The sequence below is a fragment of the Topomyia yanbarensis genome, chromosome 3, assembly GCF_030247195.1.
Source record: "Topomyia yanbarensis strain Yona2022 chromosome 3, ASM3024719v1, whole genome shotgun sequence".
Taxonomy (NCBI): Eukaryota; Metazoa; Arthropoda; class Insecta; order Diptera; family Culicidae; genus Topomyia; species Topomyia yanbarensis.
This window is the reverse complement of record NC_080672.1, coordinates 358866636-358880577: the sequence shown is the minus strand read 5'-3', so window position 1 is coordinate 358880577 and position 13942 is coordinate 358866636. Positions and strand designations below refer to the sequence as shown.

The 13942-nt window shown below is 35.8% G+C and overlaps 1 protein-coding gene across 7 annotated transcripts in view; it reads left to right on the top strand.

Moving 5' to 3' along the window:
* LOC131692000 (terminal nucleotidyltransferase 5C) overlaps positions 1-13942 on the top strand; it is a 360737-nt gene that overhangs the window by 107335 nt on the left and 239460 nt on the right. The window contains exon 1 of one of the 7 annotated variants that reach the window (XM_058978825.1): positions 3814-3942. The exons of the other annotated variants lie outside the window; for them this stretch is intronic. The gene's annotated coding sequence lies outside the window, so the exon portion shown is untranslated. Of the gene's footprint in view, positions 1-3813; positions 3943-13942 lie in introns of those variants that run through there. 7 annotated transcript variants of the gene reach the window in all.

Here is a 13942-nt window from a genome sequence, read left to right as displayed (position 1 = left end):
TTAACCGATTGCCGTAAAAATTTGTACATAGTAGGCATTTGTTATGGAGCGTGTTTGTGCGCTATTGGTTGGGGATTATCTACCCGCCAGATGGCGCTTCGGAAAAAATGTGTTTTCCTCATATTTTTTTGTAAGTCGCAGCAACGCGCGATGGGCATTAGCTAGTTCTCTATAACCAGAACAATAACTTGATGAGTCGATGATGGAAGTCGATGAGTGACATCATTTTGAAGGCAAAATTTTCTATAACTATATCTTCACTTTATCTATACCTACACTATCCACGATAGCAAATCAGTCCCATAAAGATAGGAAATCCTATAGAAAATGGTACAGATATGCGATCATGGGCAGCATACATTTATTACATAATTTTCTTTTTCTGGAGATACTCATATTGGTTATAAAGGTTATAAAGAAGTCACCGTCTTGTTTTACAAAATATGTTCCGACATCGATTTCCGTCATCTACTCGTTAATCCCATTCTGCAAATACTGCAAAATTTGGTCACTGTTGAGGTTATAGATAATTTATCCAAACCGTTCGTCGCCATTTTGGATTGTGAAATGGCTTCAGACACCGATTTCCGTCGTCTACTCGTCTCGTCATTTCGAGAATATCAATATTGCTAAGGCTATAGTAAATTTATCGAAACCGTCGATCTCTTGGTTTTCAAAATGACTTCCGGTATCGATTTCTGTCATTTACTCGTGAACTGCATTCGGAAAACATCTATATTGTTGTGGCTATAAATAATTAATCGAAGCTGAAAGTGGCAATTTTGGCCTGTTTAATAGCTTCAGATATCGATTTCCGTCGCCTACTCGTCAGTCCCATTCCGAAAATACTAATATTGTTGAGGTTGTAGAGAATTTATCTTAACCGGAAGCCGTTTTCAAACTGGCTTCCGACATCCATTTCAGTCATCCACTCGTCAACTTCATTTGGAAAATATCCCTATTACTAAGTTTATTGACAATCAATCCGAATCGGAAGTCGCCATCAAAAATTCCAAAATGGCTTCAGGCATCTATTTCTGTCATGTACTCATTGACCCCATTCCAAAAATACTCAACTAGTAATAGTTAGCTAAGAATATGTTAAACTGTATGTAACTTCATACGGTGCTGCACATACTAAAACTTTTTTTTAACAATTTGGCTCGTAAAAGAGGAGTTCGTTCATATTGTTGTTACGTAGAGTTACGTTCGTTCGTATTGTTGTTCCTTCCACTCGAAATTATACGCATTTTTCTAGAAATTGGTTGCTCACATCAAACAATTTAACATGAAAATCTGCGTGGATCATCGCGATATTTGAATTTTATGGGTTTTAAAGTACAGTGAAAACCCTATTTTATCGCCCCCCAATTTTGTCAGCTTTTTGACCTGATTTTGTCAGCCAGCCAGAGTTATGAGGCTATGTCTACGGAATAATGTTAAATATTTTAACAGCTTCGGTTTATTAAGGAAAATAAATAAATATGTGTTGTTGCCCCCATTTGGTTAACCAAAAATACACCAAAGGGGCTGATGAAAACGGGTCTTCGGTGTACTTTATTCCAACTTTTTTGGTTGTAGAAGCTTCAATTTTGGTTCATCCCAAATTCAAATTCTTCTGCTGTAATTTCGATAGTCCATAAAATCTGAGGGTTATACAATTGTCAAATTTGATCGAGCAAAAAAAGTTTTCAAGGATGAAAAAAGTTTTTTTAAACATACGCTTGTGGAACAGTAGTTTATGATAGCTGTGGGTTGATATTATTTACAGTAGAAGTATTTTCTTAGTTTCCACACAGCGCTTTCCGTGGTAAAAGTTTGCGTACAGAATCGACACGTGGTAATCTGATCTTTGTTAGTAAACAACGTGGTCTGAGTATTATTAGTGCACCCGCTAACACTCGTCTGTTGCCAGTTCCCGTAAAAAAATTCTCAATCACTATTGGTCATAAATCCGCTTTTCGGTACGATTTTCGTAATGGAATTTCGAATACATAAGCGGTGTCAGATCATATAATCGTCCCTCGATTGTGTTATCGTCTAGATAAACGGGGATTTGAACTTGTTCGTGCTCAGTGTATAGTTTCAAGTCGTTTCGACGAGGGAAGATTTTGACGGTTACTAACATTCTAAATCGTTAAGGGAGCGATATCTATAACTTTGATTACGTGTCGACTTCGACTCATCAGTATCTGGAGGAAGCGACTTGAGCACCAAATATTAGGTATGGATAAGCTTCAATGGCGGAGTGAAAAAAAAAAGGTTTTGCAGGAGTTGGATTGCGAACTGCAACCTTATCAATTCCGTCGATATGTGCTTATCAATTACACCACACTGGGCCTATATTGGCAAATATTACGCTAACCTCAATCTATTCATTAGCTTCGGTTTTGCGTCGCACCCGAGCGACCTACATTGTTTCCAATTTCCTGCTTCCAAATCGCGTGACAGTTAATCAATAGGAAGCCATCATCAAAACACAAATTTATCGTCTTTTGAAATGATCCCACAATTTGCTGACACCAATTAATTCCCAAATTTTTGAATGACACTCAACCCCAGTCATTAGAATAAAACATTTTAAACGCCATATAGCATAGAAAGCAACACCACCTTTTCTCAAATTTTCTCGCCGTCTACCGGCAGTGCAGCATCATTCAAGCGGGGGCGGTAGTTTTCCATTCACTCATCCACACACCCACACACACACATACTCAGACAATCGTTAAAAAACTACTACCCACTCGATTAACGCTTTATGAAATGGATGCAACAGCGGATGGTGGCACATCCTGTACCCCGGATTGCTTCCGGTCATTCGCATCATCTGTATGTTGTCCTCTCGGTTGGTGTTCCCCGGTTTATTTTATTTTTTTGATTGGAAAAGTTCGGTCACCTTCGGAACAACCATCATTTTCGCAGTCCGGCAGTAGATGAGCTGCTATCGCTGTTATCGATTATTCTCGTCTGCCTGTCTGTGGGGCAATCAAGTTCAGGTCGACTCATCGCGTCATTGCGGTTGATATGACATTTTATACGAACGTTGTCGCAGACGTTGTTTCGCATTTAGAGCAACCATCATTGGCACGATCTAGCATCTAGTCACGCATTCGTTACATTGTACCTGATACTTGGAAAGACCTACCGATTTATGGTACCATATGGTAGCTAAGGGAAAAATATCGTGTCATGTTTTTCCACACCTTCCACCTCTGTGTGACCGACCCATCATTCAAACGCTCATCGCAGTCAGCACAGCAGTCGATGCCATGTGGTGGTTCTTCTCCGACTCTCTTTCTCTCTATCGCGCACACAAATCGTTTACTCTCCCGAGTCCGGTAGCTCAGTTTACTCCCAGAGCTAGCACGAGAGTGAGTTCCCCGGATATTCGCGAATTTTCCATTCAATACTTTTTTCACAGCATCAGAGAAAGCACGGAAACGAAAAACTGTTGCGCTTCTAGCAGCTGGTAGGCGCCCCTCTAGCACCTTGTACCAGCTATTTTCTCTACCGAGCTCTGAATCGGAAGTTTTGTCGTCATCGAAATCTCGTTGCACCCTGCGGGATCATCATCCAGCCACCAGTCCAGTGTTCAGTTTATCGTACTTTTCTGCCCAACCGCGTTTCGAGAAATTACGACGCAGAGATTGCTCATACTACTAAACTAATGGATGAAACATTCACTTGGTCACTTCTGTCTGCAAATATTTCCATTGGTAGCTGCGGTTGTGAGTATGGGGTACGAAAAAAATCAATTAGTCCGAAAAAGCTATTTTAACGGTTTACCCCATTCCAGTAAAGGTATTTTTGATCCACAGTCAGCCAATTGGGAGAGAAAATAACGAAATAACACCACTCTAAGCAGGCCGCTGCTAGTTTTACCCATTTCGCCGCCTGGTTTTGCGAATAATTCGGAAAACTGTACAAGCAGATGCGTTACAGGTAACATTTGAGGTTAGGATCGTTGTTTATGACGCCTGTTAACCTTTTTAGGTCAATTGTTTTTTCTGTACAAGTGTGCACTTCGGGGAAGTCATCTGCAGATGCTTTGGCCTTGAAAGGCTTCCACTGGCGGGAACGGAATGAAGGCAGTAAATGTAGAATGGGAACGATTCCTGTCCAATGCAACTCATTGTATATGCAAAATGGATGGACGAGGAAGTTTTTTTAATTGAATTTTCAGTTTTGTGACGTAAAAATCCACTCGGTTGGTCGCATTCATGAGTAGATTCAGAGTTTGTTATAGTGGCGCTCTCTTTTTAAAGAGGACACATCCAATATAGTTTACGGAAATTATAAACACAAGAGATGTAGAATTTAGTTCAGCTGGAAAGAGTTTCACATCGAACAACGGTTAGTCTGATCCATAAATTTTCATCATAGTGAAGTAATTTAAGTTCAGTTTGATAGACTTGAAATTTAACAACCGTGATCTGCATACTGACCTCTTAATTTGACATTTCACTTGAGCAGTCGACCACGAACTCCGAAACAAGAGTGATACTACTCTGTTATTGCTCAAAGCCAATTGAGATTGTAAAATGTTCCTTGGAACAACATGCTTGGGTTTACCATGTTTGTCCACATGGTGCAATCTGTTTTCATCCTTGTATGATTTGCCTCAGAACGGAAGGAATGTTAGTACGATGCATGTTTCTGCCAGAGACGAAGGAATCATCTGCATCTCTACGTCAGGGATTTCATCTATTCTTGGCTCTGGGCAGCCGGCTACCGAGAACGTATTATTTGAATTATCGTTATCGGAAGGCATGGTTACAGTTTTACTTGACACTTGTTCTCATACCGACTGAATACTTGTATAAACTTTTTTTATTATCTGCTCTGGACAGCCGGTTGCCGAGAATGTGCAATTTTAAATTGAGAATGTACAATTTTAAATTGTGAATTCTGGTTATCGGACGGCATGTTTACGGTTTTACTTGACACTTGTTCTAATACCGACCGAATAATTGCATAAACTTTTTTTTATTATCTGCAAGCGCAACAATCATTGTGCGGTACGATTATAAATGAAGAAAACGCGACGTCTAATTTGAGTGTGGTCATACTTTATTTATGTGCATCTTTCATTTGTTGTTTTCCTTACTACAGATTTTGAAGCGCGTTGTAGAGTATTAGGAATGAGTAAAGCAATATTAGACGGCTAAGTTGTCAACATACCTAATACTAGAAATTTTGTATAGAAAAACAATAGATTTTCGATCGCAATAAATCATTCGAATTAAATCCTATACTCGCTTAAATCTGTTATGCCTTCGACTTACGATAAAAAGCCGAAATTACGAGCGATTGCACAATTTTTCTCTATGAGAAAGCCAAAACGGAAAAAAAAAATCTGTGTTATATTTCTCCTTAGTGGAGACAAATTTAGATAACAACTTGTTTCCTCCACTACCGAGAAAGTTTTAAACTACATTTGCGTGTTAAAGCCACAAAACCTATAACTAAATTAGTTATGGAATTTGCGTTTCGACTTCGTCTCATCAGAATCTGACACTAACTTCGTGGTAAGACTAAGCTAGCGTCTTAGTTCTGATTAAGCTTAGTTCTGTCACTAAGTTAGGGGCAGATTCTGATGAGACAATGTCAAAACGCAAATCCCATAACTAAGCAGCGCAAAAGGAACACTCTAACATTAAAACACTTCTGCTTTTGTAAACAATAACACCGTAAATCGCTGTAAGAGTCTTTTTTTACAAAATTGTCAACAATGGACATCGATATTACGCCATTCCATTAGTATTAAAATTTTATGTTTGCATGATTTATTTAATTTTTTATTACATCGGTAACATTTTTTTTTCAAACGTAACTAATCGTTGTAAATTTCTCTGTATCATTTCAGGTAAATATCATTGCGAATACAAAGGAAATTCGGTTCTAATTCTAAGTATCGTAAGTTTACAATTTGCATATACTGCATATATTGTTACTATCAACTGCCAACCAGCTTTGTAGGTTCAACATTAGTGGTGTAGTGGCTTTTTGCTGGTGGCTACATTTTTGATGCTCTGCTCACTAAGACAAGTCACCCATCCAATGCTAATTTTGACAAGCCGTCTCTCTAGTTTTAAATTTTAACAACTCTCACTGCCCCGTTTGACAAAATGCTCCGTTTGGCCGAATGCTCCGTTTGGCCGAATCCACCATTTGTCCGAAAGCCTCATTTAGTCGAATGCCCCATTTGGCCGGATGCCCCATTTTGTCGAATGCCCCATTTAGCAGAATGCCCCTTTTAATCGAATACCTCATTTGGCCGTATTCCCCTTTTGGCCAAATGAATTCACTTTTTGGCCGAATGTTCCATTTGGTCGTATGCCCCATTTTGCCATTGGGCCTATTTGTCCGAATACCAGAAGCTATATGGCCGGAAGTGATTATATTTTGTTCTAATATTTCAAAATTATCTTGGTCAAGTTTTCCCAATCCTTGGCCAAGTCTCCCCGTAGCGGTGAGATTTGATCAGAAAAAACGATTTCAGAAAATCGTTTAAAAAAGTGAATAAAAACTTTCTGCAAAAAATCATGAATACTCACAAAACTTGCACATTATATTTTAACAAGTTTTGAAGGAATGAAGACTTCTTTAGAGATTTACGTAGGTTTGACTGAAAACCTGCCCATGTTCCCCTACATAGACAAGAACTAATTAGTAACGAATGTGATCGGTTTTATTTTGAATTGAGTACTGTTTATTGATTCTTGTATTTACCTAATATTATTAGTTATTAGTCTAAAATTAGTCTCAAAATTCTGTGAACATGTTCCTTCTTTTTGACATGAGCTGTCTTTCTATGCATTTCTGTTGATGATGTCTACGAGGAAGTTGTAAAACATTTTTTTGACCCTACCGAGAGCTCGATAAGTAGTGCTTTCACTTCTCAACGGTTTTTAGTTCCCGGGATTTGAGAAATAATACCCGACTTAATCCACCTAACAGTGAGATGGGACATTTCTTACACATATCACTGTGTGATCAGCGAAGTAGGCACCCAACTAGTGGTGGGATGAACACAGTTTCGAATTCAGCGCGAACAATACCTCGAATCAAATTAATAAATTATAGAAAACCAATAAAATAAATGAAATCAAAAAATATTTAAGCAAAAATTGGATAAAAAGTTTTCGAATTCATAAAATGAATAGAATGATTAATAAAAATCAAATTTATAGAATAAATAAATCAAATTGATTCAGCTCATTGAGTGAAACATTGAAAAATATAAAAAAGTTTTAAAATTAATAGAATAAATTAATTTTATTCAAACTAACAGATTGGATGAAATAAATAAAAGGAAAGATTGAAAAGAATAAAAAAATTACCAAGGCAAAGAAGCTGAATAAATAAACGTGAAAAAATTAATAAAATTATTAAAATTAATACAATGGCTGAAATGAATATTATTGCATAAAATGTATAGGATAAACAAAATGAATTAAATTAATAAAATGAGTAAAATTAACAAAACTAATGAAATTGATAAATGTTTAAAATTAATTAAATGAACAAAATGAATAAAACATGTTATATGAGTACAATAAACTAAACGCATAGAATGAATTAAATAAAGAAAGTGAATATCATGAATACAATGAATAAAACACGCAAAATGAACAAAACAAAACAAATGAATGAAATAAAAATCTTGATGAAATGAAGTATATGAATGAATCAAAAAAAAACAAAAATATAGATGAAACGTAGAAAATGAATGAAATAATGAAATCAAGAAAATAGATAATAAGGCATACAAAATAAAATAAATGAAAATAAATAAAATAAAAATAATAAATACAATAAATAAAATAAATAAAATAATCATAATAAATAAAATAAATAAAATAAATGAAAATAAATAAAATAAGTAAAATAAATAAAATAAATAGAATAAATAAAATAAATCCACGAATAAATTTAATATAAATAAAATGCATAAGTACAACAAAGAAACTTAATAAGATAAATTAAAGAAAAAATAATTTGGATAAAATTATTTAAATCGATAGTATGAATGAAATAAGCAAAATAAATAGAATTGGTAAAATGACAAAGAAGAACAAATAAACAGAATAAATTGCGTCCAATGATTAAAATGAAAAACTAATCAATATTAAGCCATTAGATGTTTACATATGTGAGGAAATCTAACCCCAAAGTTATAGCTTTTCGAAACGTTGAACCATAGGAATGCAGAGGTTAATAAAATCAGTTTGAATAAATTAAACAAAATGAAAGAAAATGATCAAGTGAATAAAAAGAAAAAAATGAACAATAAAATGATTAAAATAAAAAAATTGAACGATATGGAAAAGTTATTAAAAATTAACAGAATAAATTAATTTGTGTCAAATTAATTATCTGGATGAAATGAATAAACTGAAAAAATATTCAGATTATTAAAATAAAAAAACCGAAAAAAATTGTGATCTGGAAAAAACAGTAAACATAATAAGTAAAATGAGTGTCATGAATAAAATGCATGAAATGAATAAACTGATCAGAATGAATCCACAGGAAATGAAAAAAATTTATGACTTAAATAAAGTAAATGATTAAAACGAATTTGAGAACCATTGATTCAGAAAGTTCTAAAATATTTGGTAAAATCCTATTGTTTAAAAAAATGGCAAATTAATTACAATGTGCTTTGTAGTGTTTCCATTCTTTTCTGTTTTCAACTTTTCGTGTTTTTTCCCTGACGATGTCGTCTAAGGTTATCTGGTATATTTATTTTATTTATAGACATTAATTAGTTATCAAGATATAGGAACGTTCAATTTGTTTTGAATTTCAAATGGTGTCTTTTTGGTCACAGATTTATCAAAATTTGAACAGAATAACATTTTCAGATCAAGTATATCAATGCATAATTGGAAATAGTTAACCGAGATAAGGTCACATATGCTTTCAAATCCCTTATAAAAAGAGCGACAGAGAGAGATAATACTGGTGAATGGGACAAATATATATTTGTGTTCATATGCGTTGAACTAAATACAAGGGAGTATCTAGGCTATGTTGGCGATTATATTATTGTCGATAACACAAATGCCGTGATTGTAATACAGTCTATTACCAGTCACACTTATAGCTTGCGAATTGTTTCATTCGGAGTTCTACTTCCGGAGATTCGATTAATGAGTCCTATACAAGCGAATACCACGAAGAAGATTACTAGTTGTGACTGGCATTGAAACTCGAACTGAAGCGTTTTCAGCATAGAGCAAATATGGGCAACCGAAACCTTCGCTATAAGTTAGAAGAATCATCATACTTGCATCCCCTGTCGAGAGTTCAGGGGTTCTTTGGGAGACTTTTTTCGGATCTCATTTGTGGATATTTCTGGACTTTGATCGGTTATTTTTCATAAAGGTTCATAATAATACAATAAATATGCACATTCAATAATATCATCACAAATCAGGTAATCTTAATTTTTAGATGACATTTTTGTATGTTTCATTCTAAATTCAATCGAAATACGAAAAGTTTAAAAAAAGCTCGTGGAATGTACGTTTTCAAATTTTTTTATCTTCAAACATCCATATTACCCAGTTAAGTCGAATATTTTGCTGAGATACTCAATGATTTTCTTGATTATAGTATATATAAACACTTAGTATAGAAATAAACTGAAACGGAGTTAATGTATTGTTCGATTTTTTTGGTCACATGTCTTCCCATAGTGCAACGTTTCGAAGGGAAATCCCTTCATCTTCAGGGGAAAGACGGGGTTTCTAGAGTCCCGGGAGATGCAAAAATTTCAAGATTCCCGGGTTAGAAACTCTGTCCATAAGATCTGTTTTCAGTTTTGAAAGAGAGGTAGAGAGAAGTATATATGCTGAGAACCATCCACAAATTATAAAAAATACAAATTTCCCAAAATTGACTTCCACTATGTTACAAATTTCTTTATCAATAGTACGTTACGAATTTTATGTTAAAAGCGTTTTTTTCCTTAGTAAAACATGTTACGTGATATTCTAACTTACTTCTCCTCTCCCATTTGTTATTTTGTTATAATTCGGCCCCATCGTCGTCATACACAATCGATTATAATATATTCTGTTAAACAGTTCATTTCGTATTTTGTTTTTGAATTAAATCCCTTTCCTTACAACATGAACTGTTCTTCTTGGGTCATAGAAATGTCAGTTAAATTAATTATTCCAGAAAGATTTGTTCGTCAAGCTGTGTCATTACTGTGCAAGAAACAACTGTACTATTATTTTGAAAATAATATTATCAATCGTTTTAATTTCAGTTAGTCAATTTAATACGATCTTTTATCTTCCATTCAATATCGATACAGTTTTGAACCCACGGATACAACCATACATTCAATGAAACGATCTAAAGTTGATTCAAAATAACGAAAAAATGCACAAAATTTTGACAATCGATTAAATTGTCTTCGGTCAATTGGCACTCGGCCTAGCATGGTCCTTTCGATCAGTAGGCACTCGGCTAAATGATGATCGGCCAAATGACCACATCATTAGGCTGATGAGGTCATTGGGCCGATCGTCGTTTAGCCGCGTGCCAACTGATCGAAAGGACTATTTGGCCGAATGTTAACTGGTCGAAAGGACTGTTTGGCCGAGCTTTCGACCGAACGACTCTTTCGATCAAATAGCATTCGGTCAAATGGCTTTCGGTCAATTGACCTGAATCCACAATGAGCCATTTTAATGACCAGTAACCAATGAAAGTCGGGTTTAAACTACCCGAAAAAGCACGTCATCTTCTAATAATACTATATATTAGAAAAAAAGTTATAGCCAAATTTACTGTCTAACACAATAAAAAACGAATTCGAGGAAAAAAAATCACTGCCTTGAAATTTCACAGTTGACAGCCGCATCATTAATCGACGGGTAGCAATTTAACTGGCTTATTTATTTCGACTAAAACCAATGTCACAGCTGATTGGATTTTTTCAACCTATATCAATCAGCCAATTAATTATCGTATTTCGCGCTGTCAGTCAGCCGATTTTCGTAGGTTGTTTGCGCGTACACAATTTCCAGTAGTAGATGTTCTTATTTTCGTTTCAAATCGAGTGTCGCGGTCGATTGTGCCGACACGAATCGATGTTTTTTTGCAACGGAGGAACAAAAAAGTTTATTTCTACTTTTATTGGTTGCGAATGAGATGAGTGGGGTAGATGCGAGTTATTATGCTTCTTAGTGGGGAAAATTTAGGCAAAAACTATTTTTTTCTTCACTAAGGAAAAAACTGTTTAAATCCATCTTTGCCTGAAGAGCACAAAACTTATAACTAATTTAATTATGGAATTTGCGTTTCGATTTCGTCTCATCAGAATCCGACACTAACTTAGTGACAGGATTAAGCTAGCGTCGGATTGACTCAAAAACACAAATAGTGTTTTCGTTTTTTGGAGCTTGCGTCAATCCGGCGCTAGCTTAGCCCTGTCACTAATTTAGTGTTGGATTCGGATGCGACGAGGTCGAAACGTAAATTCCATAGCTAAGTCAAATGAGAGTTATGAAAATCGAGTCTGAAGAGACACTTTGTTAAAATTGACACTGGGTGAATGGCTTGTCAATGGGTGTCAACAAAAGGCCGAATTTAACATTTTGTGAGCCAGCGCAAAAAAAAATCTTGAATAAGATGGACACGAATTACTCTTTGATCAAAGATCAAAGTCAAAATCAATTCCGTTCCAAACACTCAATAGAAATGAAAACAATTCTTCAAAGGGAAAATTTGAAAGAATTCAAGTTAATTAGATATGCAGTGTCATGGTAAATCGTGAACAATGTACTGTTCATATTGACGCGCCCATACAATTGAATGACAATAACGTTTCGAAACAGCAATATCTTTTCATTTATGGATGTTCGGCCATAAAAATAATCTTGCCAGTAGCTGGGACTATACTATTATAATTCAATTGCTATACCAATAGTTATCGGATTAATGTAAGTTTATGTTAGTTTATCTTGTAGTTACTCAAAACATTTACGACTTGGAATAAGACGGAATGACCCCTGAAATTAAAACCTTAACTAATCAAACAATAACAAAAACAACATTAACATATATAATAATGGATTATTCGTCAGTTGCGCTTTAGCGAAAGGTCAGTCTCCAGCACTAACTTCGAATGACGACCGTATCTGATGAATATAGCGTTCAGAGGGTTTATCATCGCACAGCGAAATACATGGAAACCTTTGACTGTTTGCTTTCTTCTAACTAATATGGCACAGCGCAGTGTAGACTGTTGTACAAATTTTGTGGAGATGAGTTTTTTTCTAGCTATCGAATTTGCGTTTCAACTTCGTCTCATCAGAATGCGACACAAACTTAGTGACAGGACAAAAATTCTCATCAGCTTAATCGGAGTTTCTTTTCTTGTAGGACATCGCGCCGGTTTAATAATTTGCTCAGAAACGCAAATAGTGTTTTCGTTGTTTGGGGCTCGCGTTTTTGGCACTGGCTTAGTCCCGTCACTAAGTTAGTGTCGGATTCTGATGAGACGAAGTTGAAACGCAAATTCGTTAGCTAGAAAAAAAAACTCATCTCCACAAAATTTGTACAACAGTCTACACTGCACTGTGCCATATTAGTTAGAAGTGAGCAAAAACTCAAAGGTTTAAAAAGTTTAAAAAAACGCACGTCGAATGCACATTTTCAAAATTTTTATCTTCAAGCATCCATATTACCCAGTTAAGTCGAATATTTTTCTGATATACTCAATGATTTTCTTGATTATAGTATATATAAACACTTAGTATAGAAATAAACTGAAACGGAGTTAATGTATCGTTCGATTTTTTTTTGGTCGCATGTATTCCCATAGTGCAACGTTTCGAAGGGAAATCCCTTCATCTTCAGGGTAAATAAGGGTTTTGAGAGTCCCAGGGCATGCAAAAATTTGAAGATTCCCGGATTAGAAACTCTGTTTATAAGATTTGTTTTCAGTTTTGAGAGAGATAGAGAGAAGTATTGATAAGCGACATGTATATGCTGAGAATCATCCACAAATTATAAAAAATACAAATTGCACAAAATTGACTTCCACTAGGTTACAAAATTGTTTATCAATAGTACATTACGAATTTTATGTTAAAAGCGTTTTTCGTTGTTTGGGGCTCGCGTTTTTGGCACTAGCTTAGTCCCGTCACTAAGTTAGTGTCGGATTCTGATGAGACGAAGTCGAAACGCAAATTCCACAACCAATTTACGAAAATATCTATTATCTACAAATACAGAAAAAAACAACACGATTCACCACCTTATATCAGCGACACCGGCGCAACCGATTATACCGGTGTGTCATCTAGACATCAGCCACTCGGTGGCTCGTGTATTACGTCTAATCTGCCCAAATATTTGTCAGCTTTCTTTCGAGCACAGACTGCACCGACCGCCCACCCGCCCACTGCAAGCTTTAAGCAAGTTGTTCGTTCCGCCATTCCCCATCCCGGGCGTTGGCTGGGGGCTACAGGGCTGGAGACAAAAGCCCCGGAATAACACTGTACCGCAACTGAACCGCTGTGTACACTAACTATCCTGAGTGGAGCGTGTTATTCATAAACTCACTGTCGGTTTCATCGTTTCGAGGCGGAACACTGCCGCTTGAGAGTGTTGAACTGCGGTTAGACGATATTAGACCGGCTATTTTCGCTTTTTAAAGTGACTTCAATCGAAAATATCTTTCAGTGCCCTGTTAGTTCTGAGTTCTGAACATAAACCACCTCCCGAAGATGATAGGAAATTTTTACACCGTACTGTACCCCGCCGGCACACATCTGGCAAAGGCAGAAACGACTTGCTGTAAAACAATAACAAACTCCCTCAGACGGAAAAACAAATGCACATGGCGGTAAACAACAACAACATCGCGATTGCTATCACCTACGCGCGTAACCACTTCGCTCGGTACCGGTCT